Genomic DNA, 20,756 nt, shown 5'->3' on the forward strand with positions numbered 1-20,756 from the left:
CCTTGGAGAGCTGATGGTTTCTGATTGGTCGAGACTCGATCACGTGGCCAGGCATGAACGGTGATAATGGACCGGCTTCAAAGATCAAGCGAATAAATGGCCCCTGAACCAGCATTGATGAAGCCCCGTTCAGCCCCATGCAAGCCAATGATTGGTCAAATATAGTAACAGTCCTGCGGTAGCTTGTAACAAAGAGCACTGCACATGCGCTCAACCCCCATCGCGTGAGACTGACGCGCGCGTACGCAACACAGTTGCTAGGGATGCGTGCGTGCGCGCGCGTAAGGAAGTATTGAAATGACATCGTACAGCAGTGCAGTATATACTGAGGATGTTTACGACGAAAGCGTAGATCTACGATTTTCTTTGAACACTTCACCCACCGACATATTTACCTTTCCTAAACCAAGCATCTTTGTAATTCCGGACACAAGGAATGTGTAAACGAGATTTCAGCTTCCTCCATCAGGTAAAGATATGAAAACATTGTTGTAATTTGTTTCGCTACGGCAGCAGTTTCTGTTGAGTTTACGTCGTTATAGCTGTTAAGCTAAAATATGGCCCATGAACATGAACACAAAAAGTCTGGAAATATCGCCGAAAGAAAGTCACAAAATTAGAGCATTTTAACTGTTTATTTCGTTAAAAAAGGTATTTATTAATGGGAATAACATGGCGAGTATCCGGTCTCCACTGCGTGATAGTGACCGCTGTTAACAGCGGTCACCCCCACACCCGGTCATTATCACGCAGTGAAGACCGGCTCCTCACACTGTTATTCCCTTAGTATCATCGACCCTGATCACAGAATGACCAGTCTTAAGTTTCGCTAGATCAGACTAAAGTCTATTGGCGCCGCCATGCCTAATGGGGCCAATTCGGTTACATTTAATCACAACTTTGAGAGCAAGAACGAATCCAGTATCATTTGATAGCTTGGAACTTATAGATTATGGACATTTAACGTAAGAGTGATTTTAGATCAGACTAATTAACTTAAGAGCGACGCAAAAAGCGAGGAGGGGCGTGGCCGTCACCTCCTCTTTTTCCTTATCGCTGATACCGTTACAACGCAACGGTAGAAAAGAAAAATAAACCAGTTGGTATTGATGCCTTGGCACTTGAGGAACATGAAAATATAACTTAAGAGTGATTTGGGGCTAGACTTATTAACTTAAGAGCGGCGCAAAGAGCGCAGAAGGGGCGGGGCCGCAACCCCCTCCATCCCTCCACGTACATTGTCCCTTTATATATCGTCGCAATGCACTTTTTTATCGTTCCAAGTTTCTCTGACCGGTTTGTTTGATGTCTTGCGGTCATTTTGACACCATGTTAATGAACTTAGGGCATACCTACGGTCACAAAATGTCCATTTTGCAAGCACGGGTAGGCCAAAATGTTAAACTTTCCCATTACATGCATTGACCATGTTTAATGTACATGAGAGTGCCGACCTTAAATGACCATGACAACAAAACATTTAAACTTCACAGATGTTTGGGATCCTTTCATTAGAGATATCCACTTTTACTTACACAAAAAATGTAATTATGCGAAACGCACATCAGGTAGTAGGAGCTGACGATTAAAGAACAGTAGTACACACTACATATCAGTTTGGTAGTCTATGTAATAGACCATGGCATACCACGGCCAATGCGTGGACAGATTCGCTGATTAATTAGGCAAAACCCCACCTCTTGACCTCCTAGATTTTGACCAATCACCGGGCGCTTTCTATATCGGGTCTTTGGTCATTAGCCCGTTTTGCGTCATAGACAATGGATTTTTAAAAAAATGTGTCACGCGCTTGTATCATGTTATGCGATATGGCGCCCGGCTGTTGTATTACAAAACACTGCAATCGAATTGACCAATCATACTATTTAGTCCTGATTAAGGAATGAAATGACGTCAAGATTTAATAAAGTCGACTCCGATTGGCTGGCGCGCGGCTTGCATATATCTGCATGTCTAGACATATCAGACGTTATACAGGAATTACGCGATGTTGCGCACTGATCCAACGAATTATAGCAACAGCGCGCGCCTGTGCGTCGTTCCAATGCTTGTGTGCGCTGCGCCGAATAACAAAACGAACAACTAATTTAATTTTTCCTACGGTGCTTCTTAAGAAGCGCCGTTGGAAATGCCTGCTTTCGTTGATTTCTTCAAAATGAGAGCTTGCCAGAAAAGATAATTTCACAGGGAGTTTAGTCCCCTTACAATTTTTCAACCAGTATGTTTTTCAACAATAATTACGACGGTTACTTTTTTGGATAGCTGCAAAATGATGGACTCGGGCTTAATGGTATAGTACTTTGGTTACTATGGGTATAGTACTTTTCGCCCTGCACAGAAAGATAGCAAAATGTGACTCGCTTTCGGCCAATCAAGACACAGAAACTGTGGGTGAGGTGTTATAATATACAAATATTGAATGCTTCGAGTGGTGTAGTAAAACTAGCTTCCCGAGGTGATCCATGGACCATTCTATTTTCCCGAGGCGAAGCCGAGGGAAAATAGAATGGTCCATGGATCACCGAGGGAGGCTAGTTTTACTTCAACACGAGATAAAGCATTCAATATTTGTTTTATAACACTTCACCCACAGATTCTGCTTGATTTTAATGTTTTACATTTATTTAAATCTGAACACAGTTGAAATAAACTTCAATTTCAATACAAAATTGGTGGAAAATGTATTTCTCTCTTAAAAACTAACCCTTCACGAAATGTTTGAACCCAAGTCTGCGGTGCGCTCTCTTTGGAATAATACGCGCTACGCACAACGTGCAACGCGCACACCAGCATGAATTGCAAACAAATACCGCGCCGTGGAAATAGTACTTTGATTGCTAATGGTATAGTACTTTGAGTTGCTATGCGCATAGTACTTTTGGCCGAGCACAGAAAGATAGCAAAATTAGAAAGTAACATGTGACTCGCTCTCGGCCAATCAAGACACAGAATCTGTGGGTGAGGTGTTATAACATCCGTTATCCAGGGAGCAAGACTCCTCGGCGTAAAGCTGCAATTCAAAACAATTCGAAGCATGATTTAGCAACTTTTGATTTTAAATTGAGATCCTAGAATGCTGTTTTTCTCGGAATATGAAGCTGAAGCTGAGCTGAAACTTCATCAAGTAAGTTGTTCAGTATCCTTCATTAGATTTTGAACGCTTTTGTTGCTTCAAACGAACAAAATGCACTAATTACAAATGATGGACTATAGCTTTAGCAACCAAAGTACTATTTCCACGGCGCGGTATTTGTGTGCAAATGCATGCTGGTGTGCGCGTTGCGCGTTGTGCTTAGCGCGTATTGTTCCAAAGAGAGCGCGCCGCAGACTTGCGTTGCAACATTTCGTGAAGGGGTAGTTTGGAAGAGAGAAATACATTATCCACCAATTTTGTATTGAAATTGAAGTTCATTTCAACTGTGTTCAGATTTAAATAATTTAAAATATCAAAATCAAGCAGAATCTGTGGGTGAAGTGTTATAAAACAAATATTGAATGCTTTATCTCGTGTTGAAGTAAAACTAGCCTCCCTCGGTGATCCATGGACCATTCTATTTCCCCTCGGCTTCGCCTCGGGAAAATAGAATGTCCATGGATCACCTCGGTAGGCTAGTTTTACTACACTACTCGAAGCATTCAATATTTGTATATTATACAACACCTGAATAAATCCCCATCATCTGATTGGTGGATCGTTGATCACATGTCATTGAATTATTCGTACCAACGCACGGCGCGCGCGTGGCGCGCAGCGCACAGTGCAATGGAAGTACTATTGCACTGTGATTAGAAGTACCATTGCACTGTCACTGCACATGTTGCCGAAGGTGGCGCTGTGGTGTTTAAATTGGCAATAAAAGTTCTGAACTTATTGAACTGTTTTAGTTCTTAACTTATGGAAAAGTTTTAAATTGAGATAAATTGAATATGATAGTTCTCAACCTGTTGAACAGTTTGCATAAATTAAATATGATAACTCTGAACTTGTCAAACTTGTAAACAATTTTTAACTTGAATAAATTTGCTATTAAAAGTCATCCAATCAGATGACGAGGATTTATTCAGTTGTTATATAAAACAAATAATGAATGTTTCAAGTTCGTGCAATAGAAAGAATAATTTCATTCGGTGACGGATGAAATGTTCCATTCCACTCGGCTTCGCCTCGTTGAATGGAACATTTCATCTGTCACCTCATGAAATTATTCTTACCATTGCACTCACAAACATTCATTATTTGTATAATACTCAAGACTATCAGTTTGGGGGCTTGAATCTGAATATTGAATTGAATCTTAAAGGGCAATAGTGGGACTGGACTCTTTCAGTGCCAAACTCGTACATGTACGAGGTATTTTTGTTAGTCCAAAAGCGCCAACCTCGTACATGTACGAGGTAGTGTTCGTGCTTAAAATCGCCAAACCTCGTACATGTACGAGGTAGAGTAACATGTTATCAAAAGGAGGCGCTCTCGCTCTTTCTAATGGTACCAATTATATGCATGTACGATCTGTATTTATTTTTATATTTGAGTTCTTGTGAGAGGGCGTCACACTGAGTTTCGATTTGTTAACAAAATGGCGGCGCCCATAAACCGATCTCGCGTGTTATCTCCATAGAAAATCAGTGTATTTTGTTTCCGATTTGGACAGGGTAAGGGATTACTTTTCGGATTCAGAATAATCCATGGATATTTCAGAACTGGATGGTGAGTCAGAAATCGAACATTGGGATACCGATACAAATAATAATGATGGTGCTAAAAGTGACAATCATGGCAATATTTATGATAATGAACAGAGTTTGTATTAGGAGGGGTATCAGACGCGACACACGTATATTCTGCAAAAGTGCGGAATTCCCCTGTGTTCAGGAGAGTGTTTCAGTATTTATTACTAGGTGCATGACTAATATTGACTTTTGAAGGTAACAAGAATATACGAGAGAGCAAGATACAACAAGTTTGGTGATTACAACTTATTTACTATTTTTTTATAGAATTTTGAATAATTAACAAAAAAGCTCGAAGTTGGGCGCTTTAGGGTTAAACTTTTGAAATGTCGCCGGCACTGAAATTTCTTATGCAGTTGAACACCTTGAGACTTAAGTATTAAAATTCGCTCGTTGGCTCTTCATACAATAAAATTTATGATCGGATATGGGAACATTTCATATTTGACCTCTGGTCACTTTCGAGGGGTCAACTAAGATTTATTATTAACACCCAACTTTTCACGACCTATATCTCAACTTTTGATATGAATTCTTGCTATGATATGAGTTTCAAAAGGAATGGAAAGTTTATATCTGACCTCTGGTGAACTTTATATACAACTAATACTTCAAAATGCCAACCTTTCATGAACCAAGTTAAAATAATGCAACAGAAGTTTATTTTTACAATTATTCTACGGGATGTTGTGAATTCGGTTCGCTTTTAACCCCGCACCTTGCAAACAGGACGCTGGGAAAGGCGGACGAATTAACGCTCTGATTGAATAGAATTTGCGTGACCTATGACCTGCAAGTCTTCACGACCACGACCCTGCAAGGTTTGAAACGGCCGTTAGTCATTCATCACTCTTTTATTCCCATTCATACTAAAATGTCCTTTTTTGTTGAAAAGCATAATAATGTAGGAAAATCTGTAAAACTTATCTGTTTTGTAAATGTTCAACTCCCGTCAGTTCCTCAGGCTTCGTTTCGAATTCACGAAGGATCTAAATGCATTTTTTTCGACGCTCAAAATTTGTCCACATGGTCCGCAATGAAAAAGAAATCACATCCGGTACATGTGTATATGCATTTCAATGGCAAACTTTTCGGATAGCATATGCGCGCATTGGCTATACCGCGGTCTTAAACAGCTGCAGCCAGATGCTTTATACATAGGTCATGATAAATTACCCAGAATGCCATCCAGACTTCCTTCACAAGATTCTATGAAGCTCATCAGCCCTTCCCAGCGCCCTGTTTGCAGGGCGGGGGGTACGAGCGAATGAATTCTGGAGATTCACAATGCAGTGCGCCACCAACGGTTTGCCATGGAGAGTCCATTTTTCAAGTTTACAGTCAACAAAACATGGCCCATTTGAATTACTGTCACCAGACAACTTGAGCTAATTGTGTTATAGATTAGGGCATAGCATGCCGCCTTACAAAAAACACATTGATAAAAAGAAACACAATACTCAAATCATACGCTAACTAAACCACTGACCGAAAAAAATTTCAAATGTCCCGCCCTGCGAATTTGTCGACCATCTCCCACAATGCACTGGGAAAAATGAACTCTTTGTGGCAAAGTCTTGTAGTCAGGTGGCATACGATCGGAATCGTGACCAACTGGTCTAAAGCACCAAACTTGGCAGATATATTATTATAGCCCTAAAGAAGATAGTTAGAAGGGGTGACACCTGAAATTTTTTTGGGAAGGGGACCTAATTTGCATAAAGCGTTAATCCCTGCCGTGTAATATATTTATTCCCATACTTGGGTAGATGTTTATTTTTTTAAATTTTTTTAAAGTATATTTTGGTGATTTTACTTACATATCCTTACTTCAATAACACCTTCTAAAGCATATCGGAGACTTGAAGATTATAAGGACATAATAAAGATCGAAAATGGCTAACATTATACCCTAAAGTTGCGCGCATTTCCTTTTTCCTCAGATATCATCACGTAGTCTTGCCAAACCTCAGTATTGATGAACTTCAAACTCACAAAGTTACTTACTGGCAGAGTTGCCCTAACCAACATAAATTGGGAAATCATGTGAAAAATTACATCATCTTGATATTGAGCCCACAAAAACATAAAAGGGGGGAAAATGAGGTGTCCGTAAATTGGGCTAAAATGAGGCGAAGGGTTGCCTAACATATGGGGACTTGATCAAGTTCAAGGATGAATCCCCCAAAAATAAGAGTTATTGTTTTAAAAATAATGATGTCTACGTCCAAATGTTTTCTTACCAATAATTTTTGGAATTTCCTCAAACTTGTTTAAGTCCCCACGTTTAATAGGCAACCCCTCACCTACTTTTTAGCCCAATTTACGAACACCTCGTTTTTCCCCATTTTTGTTTTCTGGGCTAAATATCATTCATTGTTCACATGATTTTCCATGGATTTTTTTATCGAGTAAATGAGCCAGTAAGCAACTTGGTGAATGTGAAGCTCATCAATACTAAGGTTTGGTAACACTACTTGATGATATCTGGAGACAATGTTCATGCACGAAACTTTAGGATATAATAGTAGCCATTTTGGATCGTTACTATATGTTCTCATAATAATCCAGTCAGTCTTAAATGCTTTAGAAAGTGTTATTGAAGTAAGGATGTGTAAGAAGAATCACCAAAATATACCCTTTCGAAAAATTAAAAGATAAAAATAAACCCAAATATGGGAATAAATATATTACCCGGCAGGGATAAACAATTTATGCAAATTAGGCACCCTTCCCAAAAGAATTTCAGGTGTCACCCCTTCTAAATATCATCTCTAAGGCTGTAACAATCTATCTGCCAAGTTTGGAGCTTTGGACCAGTCGGTCACGATCTTGTCAAAAAATTGGCCCTAAGCCACCTGACTATTGGTGGTGCACTGCATTGTGAATCGCCCGAATTGAGACTGGGACCCCAGAGTTGATTTTGTCACATCTGATTTCCATTCGCTTTGACTTTCTTACAATAAACGTCACCTTTTTTTTAACTTCATGTTGGTACTAAAATTGTATAATGTCCTTCATCAAGTTTCTTTTTATTAAAAAAGACTTTCCAAGAACTGGCAGCACTTTGAGGCCTAATGTGACTCGTGCGATTGTGAAACCACGGGTCTGTCGATCGATTCGACCGCATCGAAGGTGAAACGCCGGCTTCGCGGGCAATCAAGTCACGCACCCATGCACCTTCTGCGCCTAATAGTACAGCTTTTTGTTTTTGCGGCTGGAAAAAAAATGAAAGATAGCAATTGACAAATTAATAACGGTAATTACAACTGCAAGAAAATGAAATTTAGTTTAGTTCACTTGATTAATAATCGTTCGTTATCCATATCCTATCATTTATTTTCTTTTGAAGTCTTTTATTATTTGTGAACATAATAAAAAAAAACACACCCAGAACGGCCAGAAGAAACATCTAAAGAAAAACCAACCCAAACAATTACGTTTCTTTTTGTTTTATCCGAGATAATGATCCCCACTCAGACCCAAGGGCATCATAATCAGATTCGAAACCCCGTTCTCGTGTTGATAACGAGAACCAACGCGACCGGTGTTAGCGAACAAGATTCTCACACCCCACTTATTGAGGAGTAGATGAAGAACGTCAAGCACAAAGGTGGCAGACTTGGGCCCTTCCACAACCTGCGTTAATCTTGTGGATAAACTTGAAAGCACTTATTCTGTTATTCAATGGGGTTGTCCACCTTTGAGGCATCATAAAATTATGCTAGTAGGAATTGGGGAAATTTAGTTGTCAACTTTTAGGGCGCCGAAAGCATTATTAAATTAAAATCGATAGTTCTGCTATAGTAAAAAAAAAATTGTATACACTGAGCTTGCGCAGAAAATGAGTAAATTGAGTTGTCCACTTTGGGCTCCATGTCTTTGGAAACATTGAACGAAATTAAAATTGAGGTAACTGCGAACTATAGAAACTGGCATTTGTACCGACTCCCTATTCTTGAAATGAAATGCACGTTGTGTCTGATTGAGTAAAAAACAAAGGTTGCGAAATCGGGTTGGGAAATCTATAAGCCTAGTAAACAATCAGCGAAGGGGACATTCCTCCACACATAGAGCAAGTGGCCCGCATGACTGCACAGCCTTTGTGTGGTAGCGGGACTGCACAAAAGCAGCAGCTGTGGAACTACCCACTAGCCATGTGCCACGGCATACCACAGCTGGCAACTGCATTCCAATGAGGATTAGCGGCCGCGGCCACCATGACCGCTTCCCGCGCGCAAGTATAGGAACTGCATTCTTGCACAAAGAGGGGCATAGCTACTTACCTTTCCCAACTTGTTCCAACGACCCGCTTTGAGAAATTTGGGAGTCCTTCTGGGGGGCAAGGGCGGATCAAGGGGGGGGGGCCAAAGGGGCCATGCCCCCCCCCCCCAAACGAAACCAATTTCTTTTTTTTAATGTGACATCGCAATAAAGGCAGGCAATCTTTTCCTCAAAAAAACATTGGTTAAAGTGGTCAGAAATTGCCTCAGATCGCACCACAGAGCATCTAGAATCCAAAAAAAATTCGGGGCCCTTAAGCGGGCCCCGAACCCCACGCCGTAATTTTTTTGACCCACTTTTTGGGGGGACCAAAATTTTTTTTGGCCCCCCCCAAAAAAATTGTGTTCTGGATCCGCCCTTGCTGGGGGGAACTTTTGGAAATCGCACGAGTAGGCCTAGTCCGTTCTCCTGAAACTAGTGCTGTCATGCAATCATGTCATGAAAAAAATTACAAACACAAACACTGAAAATTACGGAAGCGTATTTAGGACATGACCGAAAATATATTTTAGGCCCACTAGATCTCAAGTGGCCCCAAGATCGGTCCATTCCAAAGCATTTTACCTACGCGCGCGCGTATACTCTCTCCACAAAGTGTGAAAGTATATAATTTATAAATTGCAAGCTTTGGTCGAGCACCGCCATGGCCTAGTGGTTGTGCAGGCTGGCTAATGATTGGAGGTCTCGAGATCGTATCCTTGCTCTTCAGCTTTTGCTCTCTTTTTTTCAACAAGTCAAAGTTTTATCTTAGAAACGTTATTTTTCAGTCGGATACTACTTGTAAAGCAGCAATTTTCTTTTTCTTTTCTGATCCGAGACTCTGGAGGATCTTCTTTAAAAAGGGAAGTAAAGTCCGAAATCCGTACCAAGTTGAAAAATAGTAGCCTCAACTCCAGCCTGGGTATATTAAAAATGCCCCATAGGAAAGCGCACAAGGTACCCCAGATAGTAAGTTGTGTAAAAAAAAATATCGCGCGCGGCGCGCATTGATCTCCATATGTATATATGGAGATCAATGGCGGCGCGGCGCGGCGCGGCGGGAACCAGTCATCGCTGCAAAAAGCATTATTACGCAAGTGTTTTTATTATCGTCACTTGTTATTATTATCGCTAACTTGTAAAAACAAAGGAGGACGCAAAAGGACGCAAAAGGGTTGTCGAGGGTGTTTTGTGAAGACAGAAAGGACAACAGGATTTTAAAAAAATGTATTTATTCATTAATTGATTTATTAAATGTATTTATTAATTTATTGGCGATAACATTTTTAGGGTCGCAGCCTACAAAAAGGGTCAGTCAGGAACCAGAAGCAGAACTACATTTATTCTCCTTTTTTGGCCTTAAATAATGAAGTTTAGTCCACAACTGATAGGCCTACTTGATAGGTTCAGGCAACAATTAAATGTCCATGTGTTCGTACAAAATGCGTATTTTAGAATTACTAGTGTTGAAATCGGTTGCCATTGTAACTATTGAGGTTCTACAGAATTTGTGTCGGTATACAAATTTCAGGGCGACGGTCAAAGCGATACAAAATGTTTCATGTAGGGGTGGGGGCACTGTTATGGTTAATTTTACCCACGAAACACTTACGGTTTTGAGGGTTTTTCTCGTGTGAACGAATAAGCTGACTCCTATCGATTCCGTTGAAATTGTTCGTTATAGTCTCATGAAAAAAGTTTTGAAAGCATTGTTATTCATACTAAAATCAGTTAAAAAAAAAAAAAAAAAAGCTATCCTACCTGGTTCAGTGCGGCGCAAAATCTCCTCCATACTGGGCCGCTTTGTGTGGTCATGATCCCAGCATTCCGTTAGCAGGTCACGCAGGGGCTCAGGGCATTCTGTGGGGATTTCCAGGCGTTTTCGTTGGATTGCGACGGCTTTGAGCATATTAAGTGCAGATTCCCCAGGAAATGGTGCCTTACCAGTGAGAAGCTCCCAAACAACAACAGCGAAAGAGAAAACATCGGACTTGGGTGTCACTTGAGGTTTTGCATTTGTTTCAGGATTGCCCATGGCCTCTGGTGCCATCCAAGCCCATGATCCCCTGTGACTATTTGTACTGACTGTGACCTCCCATTGCCTGGCGGTGCCGAAGTCACAGATCTTCAGCGAGTCGTCTAATGTAATGACCATATTCGGTGATTTCACATCCCCATGCTGGTATTTCTGTTCGTGGATGTATTGCAAACCCCGTGCCATCTCAATGGCCCATTTTATCCAGCATTGCTTTTTGAAATCTGACCAATCATCAGGATGTTGCTTTATGAGATCATACAAAGATCCTTTTTCAGCATACTCAGTCACAATAGCATATCCGCCTAAAGGCAGAGGTGCAACTCCTAAAAACTCAATGATGTTTGGGTGGCGTAACTGATGCGATATCAAGGCTTCTTCCCTCTTGAATCTGGCACAGTTCTTCACAGCTACAGTCCTTGGACCAGACGGTGATGAATACTTTGCCTTCCATACCGTATTTCGACTCCCAGGGGAACTTATTTCCGATTGCCTTTTGATTTTGTCCAGACTGATCTCGATCAAGGCCCTTTCCTGCCATCACAAATTTAATAGTCAAAGTTTCACATTTATATTATTTTCTCACCACGCCATCTTTATTCCCACTGAAACTTAATTCGACAAATAGCTCCAAGACTTGGGAAATGAAACAAAAACACGATGAAAGATATATTTGTATATATGTACGCCCTATAATAATGTCCAGTTTAGTCATGAAAAATAACGTTTTTTTCGTAAGGTATAAACATTGAGATTTCTAGGACTAATTCCCATCATGAAAAGGCGTTTATGCAAGACTCCCGTTTAGCCTTAATTATAGGGCTGGACCCTAATAAATGCAAAACCAAACAAAAACCAAAGAATTTAAGTTGCAACTATGTATTGCGAATCTGAAGCAAGTGAGTTTACAATTGTCAGTCAGTGAGTCAGTCAGTAATCGATTATTATAAATGCATGTTTCTAGAGATGAAATCACCGGAAAAGGGCAATTACTCCACCCAGGTCCTTAAGGTTCATAAAACATAATCAACATAAATTGGCCTGCACGTGTATAGTCATTGGGGCATGGGCTGCGGACAATCAGCCATTTTCCTTCCTAACTTCGACGCATAATAATGATCCCTCGCTCCGACTACCCCAGGACATGAACACATTAGAAAATACAGTGAAATCTCGATAAGTCAAACTCTGATAACTCAAAACAACTGTTAAGTCAAACAAGGAATCCATTTCCTTCAGTAGTATAACAATGATATACAACCCTTCTTGACGCTGCTCAGGTCAGATTTTGGACCTGTTCCTTTGAGGTTTGACTTATCGCGATTTCACTGTACATGTACATGAATACCTATACTGACCATCTTGTAATCGTAGCAACCAAAACGTGAAGTATCCCTGGACGTATTAAAACAAAAAATCCCGACCTGGCAAATCAATTCTCGCAGTCATATCCTCCAGTGTTGTAACAGTCAAATACTGTACGACTACCAGTACTTGTACCCCTCTGTGCAAGTGTACTTTGGTGGTTATTGGTCTATAAATATTTCTTTTGTCCATTTTTCCAAAGAAGGGGAAAACCATTCGTGGTTACGAAATTTTATGTCGCGTTATTTGTATTGATCCGGTCGGACAAAGTGTTCAATGATGCATGAAAACCATTTTGCACTCTTTACCCATAAAGCCCCCCCAAAAGTCTCCGGTTTCTGGTCTGCGCGCGCGTCGCCGTAGCCGGCCATGCGCGTCGGCAAAATGAATTTTTTTTTTTTTCAATGAAAGATGATGTCTTAAAACCGCCAAACTCACTGGTTTGACTGGAATCCTGCTGCTGCACAATTTTAACGTGTTTTTAGATGGGGTAATGATCGAGAATAAGCTTTATGTGGCCTCTCTGGTCTCCCATAATATTTGCACTAAGTTTAGTCGGGCACCATTTGCAGTCATCGCCGACATTTGAAGCAAAAAAAAAACAGGTAAAAAAAAAAAGCGGCGTTGCCGCACCACTTTTTGGGCAAGCTCCATACCAGAAAATGGATGCTTTTTTGGCCAAAAGACTGGCAAATGTATTTGAATTTTTTTTTTTTTCAAAGAGTTTCCGTCTATTTCGTTTGATGACGTTAAAGTGATGACAATGGACTTGCGTCAACGTCCTCATCGTCTAGCATTGCACGTAGTTGGACTAGCCTAAATAGATTGGGATGTGGAAAAATAACAGAAGATATCTTGGAAAATGGACACTTTCCTGGGATATTGAGGAAAACATCATGACAAAACACCACTATAATTTTATAAAAACACGGGATATTTTACGTAAAACCTTGTTTGAAGGCCTGTCGCTGATAGTCATACGGAAAAATTGGGTAAATAAATAGAACCGCCCACCAAACAAGTACCGTTCCGAATTACAAAGAATTGGGACAGGCGATTGCAAGTCATTTTCGTGCGTGCTCGGAATGGTCTCCAATCAACCTCGTTTACATGGTGTCAAGCAGTACGCTCCCAACACAACCTGCTCTCACACTCTGGTATCGGACCCATGGGCGTCGCCACGATTTTTCCTAAGGGGAGGGGGAGGGAAGCACATTTTCCCCAAAAAATCCTAGTATTTTCTCTACCATATTCTCAATTCATCATTTTGTCGAGGTTGGGCGGGGTACATTTACCCACCCCACCCCAATTGAACCCCTGCAGACGCCCATTTTGTTAAATGTGTATTAAATTAATAGCAAATAGGCCTATGACTTACCTCTTTTTCTTTTCTTTTTTTGCTTCTTTTTCCCTTCCTTTTTGTGTGCTTTTTTGGGGGGCACGACGCCCATGATTAGACCATTAGCATGTTCAAAACTCTTGCACACATAATTATGCAAATTAGGAATAGTCTGCCTGTGCTTTAAGTCAGTGTTGGTTTTTGTATACAGTGTCTGGGTGAGATCAAAAAACAAAATTTTCTTCCAAGTTAAATTGTTACTTATCCATCCAATATGCAGTAGCACATTACATATTATTATGAGCATAATGGACAATTAAAAGGGGAATTATTTTTGAGATGGAGTATGTAATAATTCACATTGAACGAATACGTGTTGAAAATAACACCAATACGATATAAATCCATTACCTACTGTGAGATGAGGAAGCAAGTTTCCCACCAGGGGTTACAATTGGCAACGAGGTGAAAATTAAGTAACCCTGGGAAAGAGGTTGGGTCTACAATGTCCTCAACAACAGCCTCGTTCCAAGCAGATCAATAGTTCCCTCTTTGAGACGTCTCTCAGAGGAACCGTGCTCAGGAGTTTCGATGGAATCACTGCATGACATTTAGGTTCTCGGACTCTTTTTCCCTTAAATTAAAATTATCCTAACGATACATTTGGAGAACGATTATAGTAGATACAAAATGGGCCTTGGTGGATTCCAACCTGTCTATCCCTGGCCAGCTCATCTCACTATAGGCTACTGTGGCTGCTCGTCAAATGCCGTTCTTTAAAAAAAAACTTTAATGTACCATAGTTGTACCCTCGATGGCTGCGTGCCATTTTTTAAAGTCAATATTTCATATCTTTGATGTTAGCCTTTTATATCCATCTTACCTCATTGGAGTGTGAAATTTTTATCATATGATTTATGTTATTTTGGCTGGACCAGTATACTTTAGCTTTGTTTTTATTTTTATGGAATCTATTGTTGTGTTTTTTTAATGACGTTTTTATATTGTAACATTCTTGCAATGGTGTGACGTCATTTCTTTTCTCATGAATAAACATAACTCGCTATGGGCTCGATGCATTATAGTAGGCCTACTTTTTTCAAGTTCGATCGTGAGCAAAACTTGCTTCGTGTATCCTGATTCGATACCGCAACAGCAATTAAGAAAAGTATTTAAATTTTGTATGTGATGTTTATTCATTTCTAACGGGTTTTACGTGTTTTAAAATAGAAATTTGAGTTGTTACACATCCACAAAACAATCATCCCTTTCATAATAAGTACTAATACCGCATAGGCCTATTGGATGGGTAAAGATGGTTCAATATTTTAATATACATTAAAAAAAATCGTGATTTCGATCTCACGCCGCGACAAACTTGTTCCGTATGTACACCGGACATAGCATACAAAAAAGCACCAAACCATTCCTTGCCTAATTTGCACGTGCAACATTTCTGAACATGCAAATGATCCAGTGCCATGATGACGGAGCAGGTAGTGGGAGCGTACTGCTCGACACTACGGGAACGAGGTTGCCAAACAAGAGTTCGGACTTTGTGGGGCTTATCCTTTACAGTAAGCTATTGATAAATACGATTTGAAGGTTTGCATTGTGAAGATAGCAATACTGAGATACTGGTTAACGGTTTCTGTGAGGTAACATTGCCAGACATCACAATATCCAGTTCCACTTCTATGCTGATGACACCAGCTGTACCTAGCCTTTTCACCTGGTGCTGATACCGCCACATCCTTCAACCAGATGCACGACTGTCTCTGCCACTTCCAGTCATGGATGAGTCGCAATTTTCAACGTCTCAAAGTCGAATAAACACAGATTCTCATACTTGAATCTCGATTTGATCACTCCAATTTCATCTCACCACATCTTACCATCACCCACCACGAGTTGTCAGTCTCCAACTGATGTGCTCGAAATCTAGGAGTTGTGTACGGCCGTCTGTTCAGTATGGATTCACAAATCTCAAGTTTGTGCAGAAGCTAACTTCCACCTGCGCAACATAAGCAGAATCCGCAAGTACTGTGACAGGAAACAGCAGAAAATGCCATCTGTGCTTTTGTTCCTTAACGTCTGGATTGTTGCAACGCCCTGCTCGTTGGCCAACCTGCTACGTCTATATCACGTTTGCAACGTGTCCTGAATAATAATATAATATATAATATAATAACGGAAATTTATACCGCGCCATTATCCGCCATAAATGACGCTCATGACGCAAACAAAAATTATATCAAATCAGAAATAACAAAACAATTAAATTTAACTAAACAAGAATATTCTGAGTTGTCTGAAACAAATAGGTCTTTAGGGCAACTTTAAATTCAGAAAGCGATGAGATGTTGCGAATGGCGAGGGGTAGTTTGTTCCAAAGATGAGGACCTGCGTGAGAAAATGATCGATCACCCCCAGATTTGTGAGTGTGAGGGACAACCAGCAAAGAAGCATCAAAAGATCTCAATCGCCTGGATGGATTATATGGAGTTAATAGGTCTATGTTGTATTCAGGAGCTGAATCAATGCAGCTCGGGTCGTTGTGCAATGTGGAAAATACAACCACATTTTACCTGTTCTGAGAGGACTACATTGGCTTCCGGTATCCAAGAAGATCAGTTTCAAGGTCTGCCTCCTTGTGTTTAAGATCCTGCATGGTCGTGCTCCTCAGTATCTCCGTGAGGTCTCCCTCAAGCAAACTCTGGCTGAGAGACGCAGGCTTGCAAGGCTGGCTATGTTTTATAAGATAAATAACCAACAAGCTGCAATTTACATCTCAAAATATTTGTCTTCCAAGAACCATAGCAACCCCACACGAACAGAAAGTTCTCAGGCTTACTGCATTCCTGACTCAGTTCGAGACTACCACAGGATGTCATTGTCTCATCGCACTGGGAGGAATTGGAATGTCTTGCCACAATCTTTCATCCAGGCACCAACTGACAATACATTTCGAGGGGCTTTAACTAAAAAAAAATAAGCCTACTCTCACATCACACCCACCACAAGTGATGTAGTCTTCAATTATGAAGTTAGCAATCAATTGGAAGAAGAGGTCGGGTTCTCATACTTGCTACAGAACCAAGAACTAGCTAACCAAGAACAACAATCCGCAGATTGCCTTCGCGATCGCCAAGGCAGCACTTGCCATTTGGAATAAACTCCCTGCCACAATCTGTCAAACATCAGTATTGGGCATCTTCAAAGGAAAACTGAAGTCTCATTTACATGCACTTCATAGTCATTTCACTTAGACTTGGGCACGACTATTTTTTCTTGTGTTAAAGCGACTTGATTGGCTTTAGTTCCGGATCAATGCGCTATATAAATCTATATTATTATTGTTACTACCTGTTAATACAGATCTAATTAATAGGGCGACAGTTTATTAAATTTGCTCTAATAGGGTGACACGCCTTATAATAAAAACCGCAATTCTGACCCATTTTAACAAGGGCTAGGGCTAGGGGTTAGTGTTACGGTTAGGATTAGGGTACACAGTACACAAGTCTATGGATGTGTCGCCCTATTGTGGTTGTAGGGAAACTAAGCGTATCTTTTTGTAATAGATGCTAGTACACGTTTTTCATATAGATGAAAGCAATGGAATTGTCCACAACAAAACACACACGAAGAAACAGCATGCAGTCAGTCTTACATATTCAATATCACTTTTTTAATGTTTTTCTTCCTTCTCTTTTTGTGATAGTTTTTCGGAAAAATACAACATAGTTGATGTTATTTCAAAAAGTACAAAGCCCAGAAACTAATGGAAAAGAATAATAAATAAAGACTTCTAAACAAAAATCAAACAATTAAACCGTTAATTAAAAGTGGCAGTTTGTGTTAACAACCCTGATTCAACCAAATGTAATGACAAAAAAATGAAGGATTTATCGAGTAAATGTACATAATGTAGAGCATAGCCGAAATCTGTGATTCTGATAGATCATATTACCAAAATTATGAGAGGTTATTCTCACTTTTGGGGTTTTTTTTTGTTTAAAGGGAATATACAACATTTGCAAACATCGAAAAATAAAACTACCAAGTTTTTGCGAATTACCTTAATAGGATGTTGGTAAATGACAGTCTAAAGCATCCTGTAAAATTATGGCACCTGGTATACTGTCATTTTCAAGAAAATTGGTATTTTTGTATCAATTTCCAACGCTGATCGGCCGATCAGCGTTGGAAACAACTGGCTTTTTTTCAAATACTGGCCACAATTGACCATTGCACTTGTTTGCAATCGATTACAAACCTATGAACGGGTACGGGCCAGCTAGACTGGTTCCCTGACCTTACAATTCCCCAATGTATGTAAACTGCTCTGTTTCTTCTTATATGGAGTCAGGGAACCAGACTACAGGAAAATGATCGTTTTTCTTGGTTTTTATAGCATTTTCGAACCCAAAACCTCCAAAAAGTCAGTGTAACTATATTTGCTTCATGTTTCCAACCCCCCAATTCCATCCATTTCTGAAAATTACAGCAAAAGCAAATGATGTATATTCCCTTTAAAGCAAATCAAAACACTTACCTTGTACAGGTAGATAATTGCGTAATTAAATCACACAAAAATATTAATGATTAGTATCGGCCAACTTTTTTTTAATAACCTTGCATTTTAAATACAGGATACAACACTTTTAAGAATAAAGATATATTGAAATAGATTTGCTGAAAACTTCACTTGTCGCAAATTTGGGTTTCAGAGGATCATATTGGCCAGTTATTAATACCCAAAGCTGCACACACCAATCAAATTTCCAGGGTAGAGGCCAATGCCAAAAGACTGCATGTCAAGCACCTAAAACCTGCATCACATTATCTTAGTCAAACGACTATAAAACTAGTAGGCTCTTAAGTCAGTCACTTTCACATTATGTGATTCTGTTATTAAAAGGTCTCATATCAAAACCAGTCGCCACAAACACTGTACAGCTGTCTCTGATGAGTTCCAATCTCATGTTACAGATAAATAAAAAGTCAAACTAATCTTGGAAATCAAAGATTCTTTTGTACACTCGCTCTGATTTCCTTTGCTGCGCGCTACAACGTACTTTATAGCCAATGTATATGCTTCACCCATTCTGGATATTTTTCGCACGCATATCCGTTAAACGAGTCTGAAAACAAACCGACTACACTTCTCTTTAATTATTGTACACTTACAAACTATCTGGCAACAATACATGCAGATCGGTCAAGGGAGAGGCACTGAAAATCAAGACAGTGTGTGTATTTAAGATGTTAATTCGTTCTTGAAGATGATTCTGTGTTGGTTTTCTGTACAAACCAGAATAGCAAGACACACGTGCATTGTTAACGGAATTGTCCACAAGTAAATATGATGTCTGGAAAACTTGCGTATTTGAGCACCACGGCACACATGCAGATTTGTCCCGGTGTGTGCAGGCTATGCACTTGTCATTTAAGTGGAACTAAACAGCATTTCCAAGATACAGAACAGCAAAATTAATTCTGAATGACATGTACTTCAAGCAATGTGTTATCTACGTATTCAATGGTAAACAACGTACGAATGCAATAACAGTATGCATTTGAATTTTTATACCTAAATGTCGGTTATATTGTACAGAAATACTTGATTTCTAAAAGTCATGATGATTTCTGTTTACCTACATGTACCTGAAACTTCTGAGTTGTACTGTTGTTTGAACAGAAAAAAAAGATTAACCAGAGGCTGTGCAAACTGCTATTTGAAGACCATTTCGTAGGGAAAGTTAATTATAAACGAATGTGATCAGGCCTAGTCTAACAGGGCTCTTTTTTTGTACAGAGAATAGGGTGAAGAATAACACAGATCAACAAAATATAGGTTATGTTTATGATGAATCGACTTCTACAGAATATTTGTCACCCAATTTTTTTTTTTTTTAACATTCCTGCCCTTTCAAAGCTACACAAGGCAATTTCACAGTATTATGACATTGTACTGATCACCAGCAGTCTGAGCAGGGCACCAGACCTCTTTCAAATGCTTTGTTTTTTAGTTATTATATGTTAAACGAGGGCTGGCAATACATACGGGAAATTGTTTTGTTCAATGGCGCTACCAAAATTGTAGAACTGCCTCGTAATAATAAGTTACTGAAGAGATACCTAGTAATCCTTGCATTTCATATTCAATTTGAAGGAACACTGGTTCTTTTCATAAGTAACAACTTTACAAGAGTTACCACTACGACTGGGCATTTTTATTGTTATTTATTACAATTCGAGATTATTGTCAATAATGTGTGTAGCAAAGCAACAACAAAATGTTTTCGGCCATCTTGTGATCACACAGGCTAGCAAAATACGGTGCTTATACATCACCTTACTGGAAGACAACAAAATAATTAGCATATTCAAAACGTATGTGTCTCTACCTATAGGTATTACATTTGCAAAACTTGACAAATGTTCAAAACAATAAGCGTCACTGTGTCAGCAATTTTGGGTTCAGTGTCACATAGTATGTCCCAAACGCACACAGAGAGAACCGTGCAGAATAACTTCAATCCTTTATTTGATGCGATTAACTAATTATGCACATGCTATATGCATTGCGTACATACGCAAAATTTGAATAATTATGCCTAATTTACAGTCACATTCAGGCCATTTGGAACCACACATAAACCACTAAGTTATGCCTACAATTTGTTGTTCCTTCACCTAAATAAGTAACTACCATTTTTGTATTCAATTTTTCGGAAGTCATCTAGAAGCTATCCTAATTTTAACCATCTATATATCATTTCTTGTTTCTTTATCTACACCCATTCTTTACATAATTAGATACAAACACATGTTTGTTTGAAATAGAAAAATGGCTGAGAAAATAGCTGAGAAATTGCGCATAATGCCTGGCCTCCAGGCATAATCTGTGGACAAACCATTTCAAATACACTAAACCAATCGGGCAAATATACATTCCACAAACCACACAACGTCTGGGCCTTAATGTCACGGAGC

This window comes from Patiria miniata, unplaced genomic scaffold (genome assembly GCF_015706575.1).
Source record: "Patiria miniata isolate m_02_andy unplaced genomic scaffold, ASM1570657v1 HiC_scaffold_5, whole genome shotgun sequence".
NCBI classification, from domain to species: Eukaryota; Metazoa; Echinodermata; class Asteroidea; order Valvatida; family Asterinidae; genus Patiria; species Patiria miniata.